Source organism: Xiphophorus maculatus, chromosome 13 (genome assembly GCF_002775205.1).
Source record: "Xiphophorus maculatus strain JP 163 A chromosome 13, X_maculatus-5.0-male, whole genome shotgun sequence".
Lineage (NCBI taxonomy): Eukaryota > Metazoa > Chordata > Actinopteri > Cyprinodontiformes > Poeciliidae > Xiphophorus > Xiphophorus maculatus.
The window spans coordinates 24,741,323-24,757,053 of NC_036455.1; positions in this window are offsets into that span (position 1 = coordinate 24,741,323).

Here is a 15,731-nt window from a genome sequence, read left to right on the forward strand (position 1 = left end):
AGTTAGAGGACACAGATCCGTCCCCTCCTCTTCCTCACCATGGACCCGGAGTCTGAACAACATGGAGGCTCTGAGAGTCATTATTAGACTGATGGCAGAAAGAATAGTTTATTTTTACTAAATTATTATATTTAGCTAAATATTATTGCTGAGGGGCACAAACAGGCCTTCTGACATACAGATTAAAAATAACATTAAAATTTTTTTTTTTAAAAACTCAAAAAGGGCACTAGGGGCATCAAGGATAAAGAGGGCAGGGGCTCAAGCCCCCCACACTCCCCCTCTGCACATGCCTGCGTGCCGAGGAGGGCTTTAAGGGTATTCTGAGCTCTGGTGTAACCCATAAGGTGTCCCTTTATGCGGATGACCTACTCTTATACATTTCCGATCCTCATGCATTCATGAGCAATAAATATTGTGCTATTATAAATATTGTGCTATTATCAGTATTGAAACAAAGAAAGCAAGTTTCAAGCCTTTAAAATTATGACGCTTTTCATGGGTCAAATACACTCAAAAAATTGTGACAGCAGCTGCGAAGGTGGTGCCCAATCTAATTTTTTGTCAGGGGACCCAAGATTCCTGGTGGTGCCCCTGTATCCACTTAGATTAGTGCTGTGAGTGTGTGTGTCCTACTTTTTCCCCTGTAGGAGACAGGCAGGTGTAGCTCCAGCTGCAGGTCATCGGACTAATCAGGAGGTGCCTTTTAATAGGAGCTGGATTCTTGTGGCAGAGGCCAGATGATTCTATCACATCTTGTGATTCCTCATTCCTGGTCCAATTCTCTGTCAGAATGGCTGGTTCTCCCTGGTCTCATCCTGTCAGTTTCCATGCTGACATCGACATTCCCCATCCCTCCTCGCTCCTCTTGCTCTGCCCTCCTTCACTTCATAGCCAACATCGTCATTCCTGTGCTCTGGATCCTTGATTACTTGCTCACCTGTCCACCCTCCAACAGTCTTTTGTTTGGAGGGTGGACAAGCCTGAAGATATCATTCAGAGAACATCATCTTCGTATCGCTCCCCCGCTTGCAGCCGATCTTAGTCTCAGCGGATAGATGACCCTCCTCAGATTTCCCTCACCTTCACCAATAGTAACGTCTATCTCCCTTACACCCGCATATTGATCTCCTACCCAGTCCCCTCATTAATTACTCACATTTTTCTCCATCAGTGCAACCGTCTCCAAGATATACATCAGCAGCTGACTGCCTTAACTCAAACCATGTCCGAAATGTCATGTCAGCTCCAAGAAATATGTACTAACATGCAATCTTCTGGTGCTAATCCAGTGTGTCCCCCTACCTTGTCAGCTCCTGTTGCTACGTCCGCCTCACCTGCCTTCCGCGAGGCTGTTTTCTGGAGAACTGGATAAGTGCAGAGGGTACCTCCTCCAATGCAGTTTTTGGCCGATTCCCTCAATCTTTCTGTGATGATTCCAGCAAAATATCTTATATTGGGCTTTTAAGAGATAAGGTCCTCAAATGTCTGGAGGCAGTCATTAATTAAACTAATCTCTACTATTACTCATTCTATGAGTTTACTGAGTCCTTTAAACAGACTTTCAATCTGGGATCCAGTAGTGAGGAAAAGGCTCTGGAATTTAAAGCAGGGCAATCGATCTGTTTCAGAGTTGGTCTTTGAATTCTGCACATTAGCAGCTGAAACGGGGTGGAATAACGTCACACTTAAAGAAGCCTTCCACAATACTCTTTCGTAGAAATTAAAAGACGAACTTGCTTACCGTGACGAATCTGACACTCTAGAGAAGTTAATCAATATAACAGTTTGTATTGACAACAGAATGAGACAGAGGTCCAGACAAAGAACTGTTTCTTCCTCTGTCCCATTGAGAACCGAAACACCCAGATCTCCCTTCCGTTACTTCTGCCTGAGCCCAGGCAGATTGGTCGAGCCTGTCTTACACCTGAGAAGCTGCAATGTAGATGAGACACCGATTGCTTCCTGTGGGTCTCCCACTCACTTTGTTACAAACTGCCCGGTTCACTGAAAAGCCGAGGCACATCAGTGAGTGTGGGGGTGCTGGCTGGAAAGCTCACTAATCTTTATTTTACTATCCCCTCTTTGCTCAGTGTTCATCAAGAGATGCACTACATAGTGTCATTCATTGATTCAGGGTCGGAACAAAACCTAATCAATCTATAAATTGTTACACAGTATGGTATCCCGATTTAAAATCTCCCTTCTCCCATTCCAGTCAGAGACTTGGACAGAGGTCCATTAAGTACCATACTGATCACTTTCCTTGGTGGTCTCAGGAAATCATCACAAACCAATTTTATTTTTTGTTCTTCCTAGGAACCCCGCTCCCCTTGTTCTCGGAACCAGAATTTCCAGATCTGTCCCCTGTTCTTACAGAATACCATGACCTAAAAAGAGCATTCAGCAAAACACTGGCTCTATCTCTACGTCTGCATTGTTCCCATGATTGTGCCATTGAACTGCTCAAATCAAATCACCATTAAAAACAAATACTCTCTTCCCCTGATTTTTCAGTTCAAAAACCTACTATCTTCTCCAAACTCGACCTACGCAACTTAGTTCGTATGAGAGAAGGAGACAAATGGAAAGCTGCATTCAAAACTCACATTGGACATTTTGAATACCTGGTTATGCCTTTTGGACCCCAGCTATTTTACAGGCCCTTGTTCATAATGTCCTTTGCAACTACACAGTATGAATCTCTTCGTCTTTGTCTATTTCGATGATATTTTGATCTTCTCAAACTGTCATGTTCTGTGTTTTTCTGTGTGTTTATTTTGAGTTTCCTGTGTCTCTGAGTCTCCGTGTTGACCTGTCTCCCTTTGATTACTCCCAGGTGTTTCTGGTTCCCTGATTACCCCCCAGTGTATTTAGTGTCACCTGTGTGTCTGTTCTTTGTCGGGTCCTCGTCTTATGTGCGTTCAGTCCTTCGTGTTGTCCAGTCAATTTACCAGTTGCTACTGGCGTTGAGCCCTGGCTTCTGCTCAGTCGTGCTGCCTGGTTGTTTGTGGACTATTTTGGACTTATTTATCATTAAAACCGTAATTTCTCACGTTACCTGGGTCTGCTGCATCTGCCTCACACCCTCACACCCGCAATTCATGACACAAACGGTCTCACCAAACACTAGATTCATATCAGAAAGATTCTTCAACGCTTACTTGAGAACAACTCGTTTGTAAAAGCAGAAAATTGTGACTTTTTTATATGTCTTCCTTAACCTTTTTGGGCTATATGTTGGAGGATGGACAGGTGAAAACGAATCTAGAGAAGATTTGTACCATTAAGGAATGGACAACCCCAACCTCCAGGAAGCGGCTGCAGTGTTTCCTTGGCTTCGCAAACTTCTTCAGACGACTCATCAAAGACTTCAACCTTATTGCAGCTTCCTTAACATTCCTTAGAAGAAATCTTTCTCCTGGACTCAAGAAGCCGACCAAGCCTTCTCAGACCTCAGGAAGATTTTTTTCAATGCTTTCATTCCTTTCTCAACAACAAACTTCACCCATTTGCATTCTTTTCGTTCAACGTTTCTCTTCGCCGTCATACTACCATCCAAAAAATATTGCTAAAATTATGTCCCCACAAGATTCTGAAAAATTAGTTCATGCCTTTGTTTTTAGTAGACTTGATTACTGCAATGCCATTTTTACTGGATTATCAAAAAAAGCAATAAGATAGCTCCAGCTTGACCAGAATACCGCTGCAAGAGTCCTTACTAAAACAAAAAGAGATCTGCATATCAGTCCAGTTCTAAGATCCCTGCACTGGTTTCCTGTTGCTCAAAGAATAGAATTTAAAATCTCCTTAATAGCTTACAAAGCACTTCATAATAGAAACCCAGACTACATTTCTGATCTTCCCCAGCCCTATATACCACTCAGACCTTTAAGATCATCCGAATCCAACCTACTAACTATTCCGGGAGTCAGAACTAAATATGGCTTTTCATTTCTATGCTCCACTGCTTTGAAATAAGCTTCCTGTTCATTGTAAGACTGCCCCTACCTTGAGTTTATTTAAAACAAGGTTAAAAACCTTCTTAGCTATTTGAAGTTGCCTATTCTTAATTGTTTTTAATTTTATTCATTCACTATATTTAAAATGTTTAATGTTTACTGTGTCTATTTTTAATATGCTTGATTTTTTTTAACCATCTTCTTGTTGTATGTTGTTTTTAACTTTCTTGTACAAACACTTTGAATTGTCTTTGGCTGAAATGTGCTATATGAATAAAGTTGCCTTGCCTTGCCTTGCCTTAGCCTGAACGCTATTATAACATTGGTGACCGGGAACTCTTAGCTATTGAATTAGCATTGGAAGAGTGGCAACACTGGCTTGAAGGCACAGAACAACCTGCCTTAGTATAGAACATACCAGAAAAACCTAGCTTATACATGTTCTACTAAGTGCCTAAACCCAAGACAGGCCCCAACATGTTTTCCACTCACATGGCATCCCATCAGAGATTGTATCCAATAGAGGGCCTCAGTTTGTCTCTCAGGTCTGAAAAGAAGACTTTTGTTGACTTTAATCCTGTCTTCCCTCTGACTTTCATCCCCAAACCAATGGACAATTTGAGAAAATGAATCAAGAGCTAGAAATTGCCCTGCATCGTGTTTCAGCCTCTAAGTCTGGTTCTTTGAGCACCCACTTGCCTTGGGTGGAATATGGGCACAACTCTAATAATTTCAATCAGAAATAATAAGTAATCATTGCAGACTCTGACTAAAATATCCATTAGCTTGACGTGTCAATTTGTGATGATAGGACAGTGTAAATGTAGTGCCTTTCAATCAGATCAGAAGCAATCACAGAAGTTGTATGACAATTATTGCAAGACACCGTTTTCCTTTCCCCTGTCAGACTTCACCAGGACAGCTATGACTACATAGTAGCCCTGGAAAGCTTACACCATCAGCATGTGAATGTGTGCATCAATGACTGAATGTAGTGTGAAGTGCTTTGGGGTACCCTAGACTTGATACAGCACTATACAGACCATTTACAATTTAAAAACTCTTGTTGACTACTTTGCCAAATAGGGAGGTGGAATTTCTATATATTTTTTTATAAATGAGGACTGAATTCCACCCTACTTCTTAATGTTGCTATGGCATCAAAAATGGCATTGAGTATTTTTCCTAGTATCGGTACTGAGTTTAAAATTTAGTACCGACAACTCCAGCATTTTAACAGTGTTATAGTACAAGTACATTTCAGTGTGGAAGTTCTTTTTACCTTGAGGCCATGAGAGGGTTTTTTATATTATTTAATTGCCCAGACAAATGTCACATGCTGTCAGACACAAAATGTCTGTTTGGTCTATTTTGTGATTATATCAACATGCATCTAGGTTCTGGCTCAAATATAAAATTTCAAATTTTTTTATACCAAAACAGATTTACATCTATGTTTTTCTTCCTTTCTTTTCTTAAAAAGAAATTACAAATGATACAAAATATATTATGATGTAATTCAGTGATTCTTGAGAAGAGAGAGAAAACAGGTCCTATGGATAAAGCACAAAATTTGAATAAAATTATACACAAAATATAATTTGTTCAAATATCTGACTAACATAACGTGGGCCATGTGAGCACAACAATGTATGTTTTTCTGTTTGCTAAATATTTTTTTATTTTAAACATTGTAGTAGGTGGATGGTGTCCAAGCAGACACCCCTTGTCCTGGAGCAAAACTCAATACATTATAATAGTTTAAAACAATTAAAGGAATACTAAGATAATATATTATCTTTAACTTATACAATTAAGTATAAGTATTCAAATAAATAATTATTAAAGTATCAATGAATTGAATTAAAAATTATTTTTATATATTTTCCAACTCCATTGAATTTGTCCCAAGTTTTTGTCAACACCGTCAGGCATAAAAAGAATGTAAAAAAAAATCAGGCATTATTGGGGGACATCAGAACTTCAGAGGACCCCATGACCTCTTCCTTTCTCTTCCTTTGCTAAGAGGGCTAGGTAGCTCTGGTTAGCTTACGTTATTCTTTAGTTTTTTCTTCTAATTTATTCCTAATTTGCTCGTCACAACTATGATGTGTCAACATCATAACTGACAATTTACAAAACTTTGATGAAATTTGATGAACCTCTTTTTCATCAAGTTTACTTGCAAACTCTTACTTGTGTTTGCAAGTAAGAAAATTTAAAAGAAAATTTAAACCCTTTTTGTCCCACATCTCAAGAATCACTGAATAACTATAATTTGGGATATTTACGGGAAAATAGTAATAGTAATGGAGCACAGCAGGAAAGAGGGTTAGAATACAGTAGTTTCCTGGCTAAAATGGGAGACTTGACAGGTATGGATCATCTGAAGCAAGAGTATTCTTTAAAGACTGTGTCTTAACAGTTAATCCTTTCTGCAAGCTATATTGACCTGTGACTGTTTTCTTTGTATCTTTAGGTGGCAGTAGTTGTGACAGAACCTGACTCAGAGCAAATTGAAGACATTTCCACACCACCGACTGAACCTCAGGTGGAACCAATTGAAGGCATTGCCACGGAATCCTGAACTGAGCTTTCACTGCTAAGAGTAGAAAATGTGATCGTCAGTAATAAAAATTTTGTTTTCAGAAACTCCATATGATTACATATTTGTTGATGGTTGCATTTGAAGTTAACTGGAAACAAATGATTTTAGGTTAAAAAAATAGCCCCAGTAATTTTTTAATTCTTTTCAATCCATTGTCCTACGCTGATATACTACAAGTTTATAGGGAAATTTGGACTGAAGTTAATTCAGTTAAAGTCAATTAAATTAATTTTATTAGAAACAATTAAACTTGGGAAGCAAACATACTGTAACTGTAGATTGAGCTTAAAGCTGAGACTGTGAGGTAGGTAAATCTTGTTAAGAAGTTCAGGAATCTGGATGTACTATACTCTGTGCATAGATGTGTCCACTCTATAATTCCACCTTCATAATTTGTGTTGTCTGCTAAAATACGTTTTTATATAGCGCTTTCCTTGTTCGGTTGGTCATCCAATTTGCTTTTCACTAACAGTACTGTTCACTTGGCACAACTTCATCTGTACAGTTTTAACAGATATTGACATACACCCATTCATCAGCAAACTTACTCATACCACACACCTTCTAATTGGCACACAGTGTCTGATCCCTAATCTATAAGTCTTTGCTGCACTTTAATTACTAGTTAGAAATGTGAGAAATTATGCAGAGAAATGCTTGTATCTAAGTATTATTTATTTTCTTTTTCAAAGTGTTAACCACTGAGTAATCACGGGTTCCACGAAATGTAAGCGGCCATTATTTCATTTGTAATTATAGAATAGAATTGAATTTTATTCTGCTTATAATTCAGCACAGCTTGCTACTCATGTATACTACGCACTGCTGTCACATTAGGTCTACTATCTTCATATGAATGTATCAACATTGCAATCACAGTGAAAATAAAGTTAATGATTTGAAAACCCAAACGGTATTCATGATTGATTTTTCAATTACCATTAATTTCATTGCTGTTGTGAATAAATAATACTAATGGTAAGACAGCAGCTGAAAGGCCTTTATTTTGTCTTTGCAACATCTCTTTTATCCAAGAGTTTCCTTTAGATCCAATGGAAACACCTAAAACACAAGGTGGATGTCATAGAAGAAATGTTAAAGGGAACACCAAGTCAGATAAATATTTTAAAGCAATGGAAATGGTTAATCAGAAAAGTGAATATTCATCATGTGGAAGTGAAAAATAGCCTTCCTATGCCAGGCTATTTTTCATAGCAGCTGTATTACAATACCAAAGCAATTGGTTGCTCCTGGCAGTGATCAAAAAAAGTCACGGTCAACTTTTCTTTGTCAAACTTCTGAAAACAAAAGTCAAAAGGTGAGTTCTGAAAGTTGTAGAGAATGAATCTAAAGCTTACACATGATGCATTGACATAAGCAGAAAGTGATGAATCTCATAAGTGGTGTTTTACTAGGTTGTATGTATTAAAATTCCTACCCCACACTGAATTCACTGTAAAAAAAAAAAAAAAAAAAAACAAGTAAATTACTGGCAGCAGGAATGCCAGAAATGTACCGTTTTTAACAGGTCATTCACTGTCATTTAATTTGACAGTATTTTACCTTAAATGCTGAAACTATAACAGCCTTATTACTCAGATAGATCTTCAAAAAATTACTAAATGCAATTTTGTCACAAAGTTTTGCCAAACTCATGTTTAGTAACAGGAGAGTCAATTAAATCCTATTTAACTGTCATCTTTTTTAGTTATTAAAATGATTTGTAGTCAAACTAATCCTGCTATATGTTGACTGTCATATGCGCACATGTGATGCAGCTGTGTGAGGAAGGATGTTGTAGTGTGTAGGCACACTCTACAACAGTGAACAAGCACTCAGACTGTATTGGGCTGAAAAGGCATTTCTTACAGCGAATGATGGTCTTTTGTTAAAGGGGGAAAACAACTATGAAAAATGATGTGCTCATGAGATAACATGAAGGACATCAGGGAGTGGTGAAATGTCGAGAACGAGCATGGCAGTCACTGAGCCAGCAGCTAAAGGAACTGGTAAAATGCCACACCTGCAACAGAGAGAAAGAAAATCACACTGAGCTACTGATGCCATCACAGTATCCAGACAGACCATGACAAAAAACTTGCTGCTGATCTGTTTACTTTGCAGGGGAAAAATTATATTCTGGTTGTGGCTTATCCATCAAGATTTGTGGAAATTGCTCAACTAAGTCCCACAAGATCAGCCGATGTGATGATTCCTGAAATCTGTGTTTGCAAGTAATGATCATAGATAATGGTCTTCAGTTTTCCTGTGGTGCTTTTGCTACATTTGCAAAGTTATATGGATTCTGCCATATTACCAAGATATCCACAAAGTAACGGGGAAGCTGAACGTGCTGTTAAAACAATAAAGCACTTGTTGAAGAAAGCAGCTGATCCATATCTCGTCTTACTTGCCTATATAGCAACACCACTTTGGAATGGGTACAGTCCAGCAGAGCTTCTTATGGGAAGAAGACTTAGCACGACAATGCCAACACTTCCATCTTTGTTGAGGCCAGTTCTTCCAAACAGTAAGATTGTTGCTCAAAAAGAAAAGGAGAGAGTAGTAAAAGATGCAGAGAGATATGATTCACGCCACAGAGCAAGACTTCTCAGCAAACTTACTCCAGGACAAGGTGTGTGGATTAAAGACCAAGGCACAAGTGGAACAGTGATTCCCAGGCATTCTACTCCACTCTTATACATTGTGGAAAGACCCCATGGATCAATTAGGCGAAATTGTCATCATTTGGTTGCCATGGAGCCTTCAACGGAGCCAGATGTACCGGAAGGTGATGTTGCTGCAGAACAAGTTCAACCGAGTTCTGAAGAACCTCCACAACAGAGCCTTCCTGAACTCTCACCTACTCCTAGAACCATGACGAGTTGTGAAATCAGATAGGCTGAATTTGTAGCTAAAGGAAATAAAATAATTGGTGTAAGAATGATTAAATATGTATTTATATTTTTTCTAGCTCTAGGTAGAAACAGACCTTACAGTTATATAGGCAGATTAATACTCTAAGGTCTGTAGAATCAATGATAGTCCACCCATTGATTCTAGAGAGGGAATATGTGGGAATGTGTTATGCATGGTTAAAAACTACAAATGGCCACCTGTGATTTCATCATAAAAGAGCGTCAGGCTTAGGTAGTCAAGGTGATGCTGATTGTTATGATGAAGCCCCAGCTGGAAGTTTGGTGATCCTGAATAAACCAATAATGATGATACAGTTTGACTCAGCGCACTCTTTTTAATAATACGACAACTACAACAAAATGAATTATTTTAAACGTACAGTTAAGGTATTTTTGCTTTCCTAAGTCATTATTGGAGATATTTGTTGGAGATATGCGTTTTGTTACAACTTGTTGAAAACAGAAAATTCTATGTAATCACACATGTTCAGTGAAACAAAAACTATTTCAATACTTTACTTTTGAAAACTGATTTTATTCTATTTTTGCGACAGAGCTTGCTCAATGAACTTTGCCATATTTCCAAGATGGCAAAAAAATGCACATTAAAATGTACTAATATTAATTTAACAGTCTGCCATTTGACCATAGAGACATGTTTTTTTACTCATATAACCATCTCTTTTATGCAGCTAAAAGTTAGTTTGGTATAAAGTGGAGCTAATGTGCTAACAAAGGTCAAGTTAAGGACAGACATACGGCATACATAAAAAAATAAAATAAATGCCTGATGCTACATTTGAAAAATAAGATTAATGCAACTAAAATTCTCTGCAATTCATCTTCCTTCATTAGGTGGGGCATAAGAAGAGCCGGTGGTGCTGGCCTTGTCACTTATATAGACATACTTAAAAAAAAATTGTAAATGCAATATTGTCACAAAGTTTTTTGTCAAACTCATGTTTAGTAACAGGAGAGTTGATTAAATCCTATTTAAATAATCTTTTTTTAGTTATTAAAATTATTTAATAATTTATAGTATTCTTTGAGATTTGATTTGAATCCTGAAAAACTAAAATTCTTCAAAAAATCTCTTTTTCTTGGATTTCTAGTTGGCTCTCCGATCCCTTATATTTTTACTCATTAGGCCAGAATTTTACTCTTCCAGCAGCTTTAAGTCTGTTTCTGCTGTGTAAGACTGATATATATTTGCAGAACAAAGAAACAGTGGAGATTTTAAGAAGGTGAGAATTTTGGAGGTGAAGGGGTAAATTATTTTGCTGCACAAACCAGCACAAACGGAGTCGAATTAATGGACACCCATTTCGTCTGATTTGAAGAAGGTGGGGGGGCTGGTTGACCTTTGATGCCCCCCAAAGAAGGTTTTTCTTAATATCTTTAGAATGATTGCAGCACAAGCAAAACCTTTTGCAGCACAAACCAGCACAAACGTAGCTGAGGTGATTGACACCTATTTTGTTTGATTTTATAAAAGTGGGGGGGCTGGTTGACCTTTTGACCTTTAACCTTTCATTAATATCTTCAAAGCCAAAGCAGCACAAACAAAAATTTTTGCTCCACAAATGTAGTCGAGTTAATTGACACCCATTTTGTCTGATTAGAAGAAGGTGTGGGGGGGCTGGTTGACCTTTGATGACCTCTAGAAACATTTCTTTATATCTTCAAAATGATAGCGGCACAAACAAAAAATTTTGCTGCACAAACGTAGCACAAACGTTTGACACCAATTTTGTCTGATTTGAAGAAGGTGGGGGGGCAACTTCACTCAGGTCTTTGACCTGCCCTATACGCTTCGACTTGGGATTCCACTCAGATTGTGGATTTCTCCCTCCTGCTCCAAGTTACCCCCCACAGTGGTCTCCGCCCCGCAGCAGCCCCGGCTGACTACTGCTCCATTGCTGCTCCACCCGAGCCCAACTGTCGTCCTTCCCAGGAGGGTCGCCCTGCCCGCACGATTAAGTGCCACCGGCGTTATCCGGCCTCAGCATCACTGCTGGACTCACACCTCTCCTTTGTCCCCAGTGTTCTGAGCCAGCCTTCTGGTGTGGGTGTGTTCCTGTCCTGGACTCCCTCATCATTATGTGACAAGCAGAGGGAGATCTTTTTAAAAGTTATGTACAAGATGCACCGGAACACAGACTGAACAGTACACAATATTTTATTAACAATCTCCTTAAAACATTTCTCTTTTTAAAAACATGGCTTCAGGCCTTGCCCTGTGACAAACTGGCGACATGTCCAGGGTGTGCCCCGCCTCTCACCCGGAACGTTAGCTGGAGATAGGCACCAGCAGCCGTCCCAGCCCCAATAGGTGCAAGGGTGTATGAAAATGGATGGAAATGGCTGCAGGCCTACTACTCGGTCCCTGGAAAGAAAAGATGTAGCAAGACAAGACAGCAGAGCGTCCAAAGCACTGCAGCTCCAAAACAATCATGTGCCTAAAACAGAAAACTCATTAACTGTCTATTCAGGTAAAGTAAATTAAAATCTAAATAGCAAGTAGCTTACCCAGGAGTGGAAACAAAGCCTACCCAGGGAGGGAGCGGATCAGCAGGTGAGGACTAGATGGAAGCCGCACGTTGCAACAACCTGCAGCCTCTAACGCCAGCAGAGCAATGCTCCAGAAATGCACGGTAGGTATAGCACCCAAAACCCAACCACAATCCCAGCCCAGCCAGATGATACAAATGGCACTTACAATCTTAGATGAGCTGATCAAGCACACAAGCCACTCAGGCAGCCATCATGTAGCAGGGGAAACACAGACACTTGCAGCCCTTGCAGCAGCCTGTTCAACTATAAAGCCATCTGCCCCGTCCACAAATCAGTGGTGCCCTTCTGACTGCATGTGGTGCGCAGAGTGGGGAGGGTGGAACGCCATCTCACCACAATTACATTGTCAACTTCTTGTAAATAAATCTTAATGAACTGCTCTAATCTCCTGATGGTGTTTCTGAATGTGGGTTAAACACATTCCCAAAAGCATGACACTTCCCATCTAACCTGAGAAGAAAAAAAATGTTAAAAAATCATTGATATCTTTAAAGAAGATAAGTACTAAATAGCTTTCTATTCCACTCCCACAAAGAACCTAAGATATTAATTTCATAATTAAAGCTTTCCCTATAATGACTTTCTGCAAAAGAAATTCAAAATTAAAATCAATTCCTGTGCGTTTTGTGACTGAGGTTTTGAGACAATGCACCTTTTTTTAATTGCGACTTCATCAGTGGTGGAGAAAGTACTCAAAAAATGTACTTAAGTAAAAGTACAAATACACAGGCAAAAATGTACTCAAGTAAAAGTCAAAGTACCACATTAACATTTTACTTAAGTAAAAGTAAAAAAGTACTGGCTTTTAAAAATACTTAAGTATTAAAAGTAAAAGTACATGCGGAATACATAACCTAATCGCTAATATCATTAAGTGTGCCGATAGTATTTAATTTGAATACATCATAAATGTGCCATTTCAATAAACAATGTCACAGATTAAACATGTTCTTATTGTGTTTATTCTCTGTAAGAGTTTAGACTTAGATATGTGATTCTATGCATCATAATTTCAGGGATGGAAACATCTTATTTCCTGTCCTAACGTAGAATGAACTTCATTAGTGACATTTATTTAGAAAGAAATCCAACTGAAAGGGGATGGAACGAAGGTGTGGGGGGGAAGACATGCAATCAAGGAGCCACGTAGCAGAGTTGTAGTCAAGACCACTGAACACGAGACCAAGACCAGCGCCCTGCGCTACATGACACAATAAAATGAAGTGCACCTATCAAAATTGGTTCTCAGATTGATCTGAAAGATCCACATTTCCATAAAAACACCTAGATATAAATACTTAGAGCTTAAATATATTTAACCAGTATCAATTACAACTCATTTCATTCTGTTTTGCTTTCATCGCTGTGCTACAATCCGCAGAGGTTGCCTGCCATCCCTATAAAAATAACGCCCTGGGCGGTTGCCCATATTGCCCATGTCAGAAACCACAACTGTCTGCACCATTAAACCATGAAACATAGCAATTAACTGTAATTGCTATGTTACATTTACAGTTGTAATTGTAACATTACAACAACACTATGAACACTGTCCAACGGCGCAACAAGCAGAAGGAGCACCATGACTGTTCTCATCCTCCCTCCCACTGCATTTTTGCCACCATGACAGGAGACAAAATCAATCAATGAGCATGCTCTGTGTTCATACGTTCAACTTTTACTTATTCGGCAATTAAATAAATGTGTGTGTGTGTGTATATATATATATATATATATATATATATATATATATATATATATATATATATATATATATATATAGCTATATATATATAGCTATATATAGCTATTGCAGTGTATACAAGAACAAAGAACGGCTCTCAGTGAGGCTTCAGTCCCATCAACCTTAGTAAAGATCCGTCCAGAAGAATCGGATCGTTCCTGAATCCACACAATAATTCAGCGCATGAGTGACAACTTTTTTCATCGCAGATGCAACATGTGTCTCAGTACAGCTAGCTTTGCTAGCATCACGTCCACAGATCTTACCTTTCTTTAAGCTTTCCTTCCAAGTGACGCTAAAAGTTGGACAAAGTCCCACCGTCTGTGAAACCGAAGCGCTGCTGGTTTTACATGTCGTCATATCTTATTATTTATGCAGCTATTATCGATTAGTTAGACATCTTCTCCCGCTCAGAGGAAACCACTGCGCATGTCTGGAGCTCCGCGTGCTAGTAAAGGGGGAGGCGATGGGTGACAACAGACACTAAGATGTCACGTTATTGCTTGGATTTTACGGCGCCACCTTAAAGTCCCTGAACTTCATATTTTAACGGACAAAAAGAGAGCAGTGCGACTTGGATGTAACGAGTAACGCGACACTTTTGTAGAAATGTAGTGAAGTAGAAAGTACAGATACTTACTGTAAAATGTAGTAGAGTAAAAGTAGAAAGTACCCATTATTAAATCTACTTAAGTAAAGTACAGATACATGAAAATTGTACTTAAGTACAGTAACGAAGTACTTGTACTTCGTTACTTGTACTTCGTTACTTCCCACCACTGGACTTCATTAATGTTTTTAGAAAAAAATTCATGGATATTGTACAAGAAATCTATTCCATCTTTAAGTTTTAATATCATAAAATTTGGTCTTCTGACAGGGAAGTAAGAGTTAAATTATATTAACAATGTATGGCTAAGATTTATTCACAAATATTGCTTTCTAAAAATCACCTCCATTTTTAAAGTGAAATATTTTATCTAAGATAGTGCTTAAATGTTGCAACATCACAAAAACCCAATCTTTATACCAATATGTTAATATCTTAATTTAAGATTTTAAATTTTTCTTGCATTTGTGACATTTTGTTTTATTTTCCTCACAGTTAGTTTGTGACTATTCTTTTTTATTTCTTTTTTCTGCTCAGTTTATCATATGAAATTTTATTACTAATTTGTGCCTTGTCATGCTGTTTTCTTTGAATTTTCTATAAAGACTGGAAAAAAACCAAACAGTAAAACAATGCCATAAATACGTCTATTAACTCAGAACGACAAATGCAGCAATAAATTGTGGGTAATACCATACTCATAATAAAATGGGTAATACATTTCGACGAAGTCCATAAAAATGCGGACTTCGTGTAAGGGCAGAAATAGTACCCAAAATGGGTGGGGCGAAGGCTGGATGTGGACAATGTGGGACACACTATGCACTCAAACCCTTCAACATGAATTTGAAGGACATTTGAAGGACACAAGGCTGGAATGAGGGTTTGTGTGCGAGTATTGGGACAGGGCCTGTGTTTGGATCAAGGAGGGGTTTCCGCTATTGATTGACAATTAACAAAAATAAATAGAAACGTTTTTCTAACTTCAGTGTCAGACCTATGTTTTTATTCACAAGCCAAGGTATATTAGAAAAAATATACTTTCTCATAGGAGGAGGGGACGGAGTTCTGTCCCCCTCCTTACCATGGAACAGGTGTTCTAACTTTCTGTGCTACCCATGAATCCGGAGGCAGAGGCACTGAGAATCGTTCAGTTATTATTAGACTGAGGGCAGCCAGACTAATTTATTTTGCTATATTCTTGCATAGATAAAAACATTTTTAAAAATCTAAGAAAAAAAAGTACAAAAGTAAATAATATAAACCCAATAAAGGGCACTTAGGGCACAGGCTCAAGCTTTACTTATTGCTAATC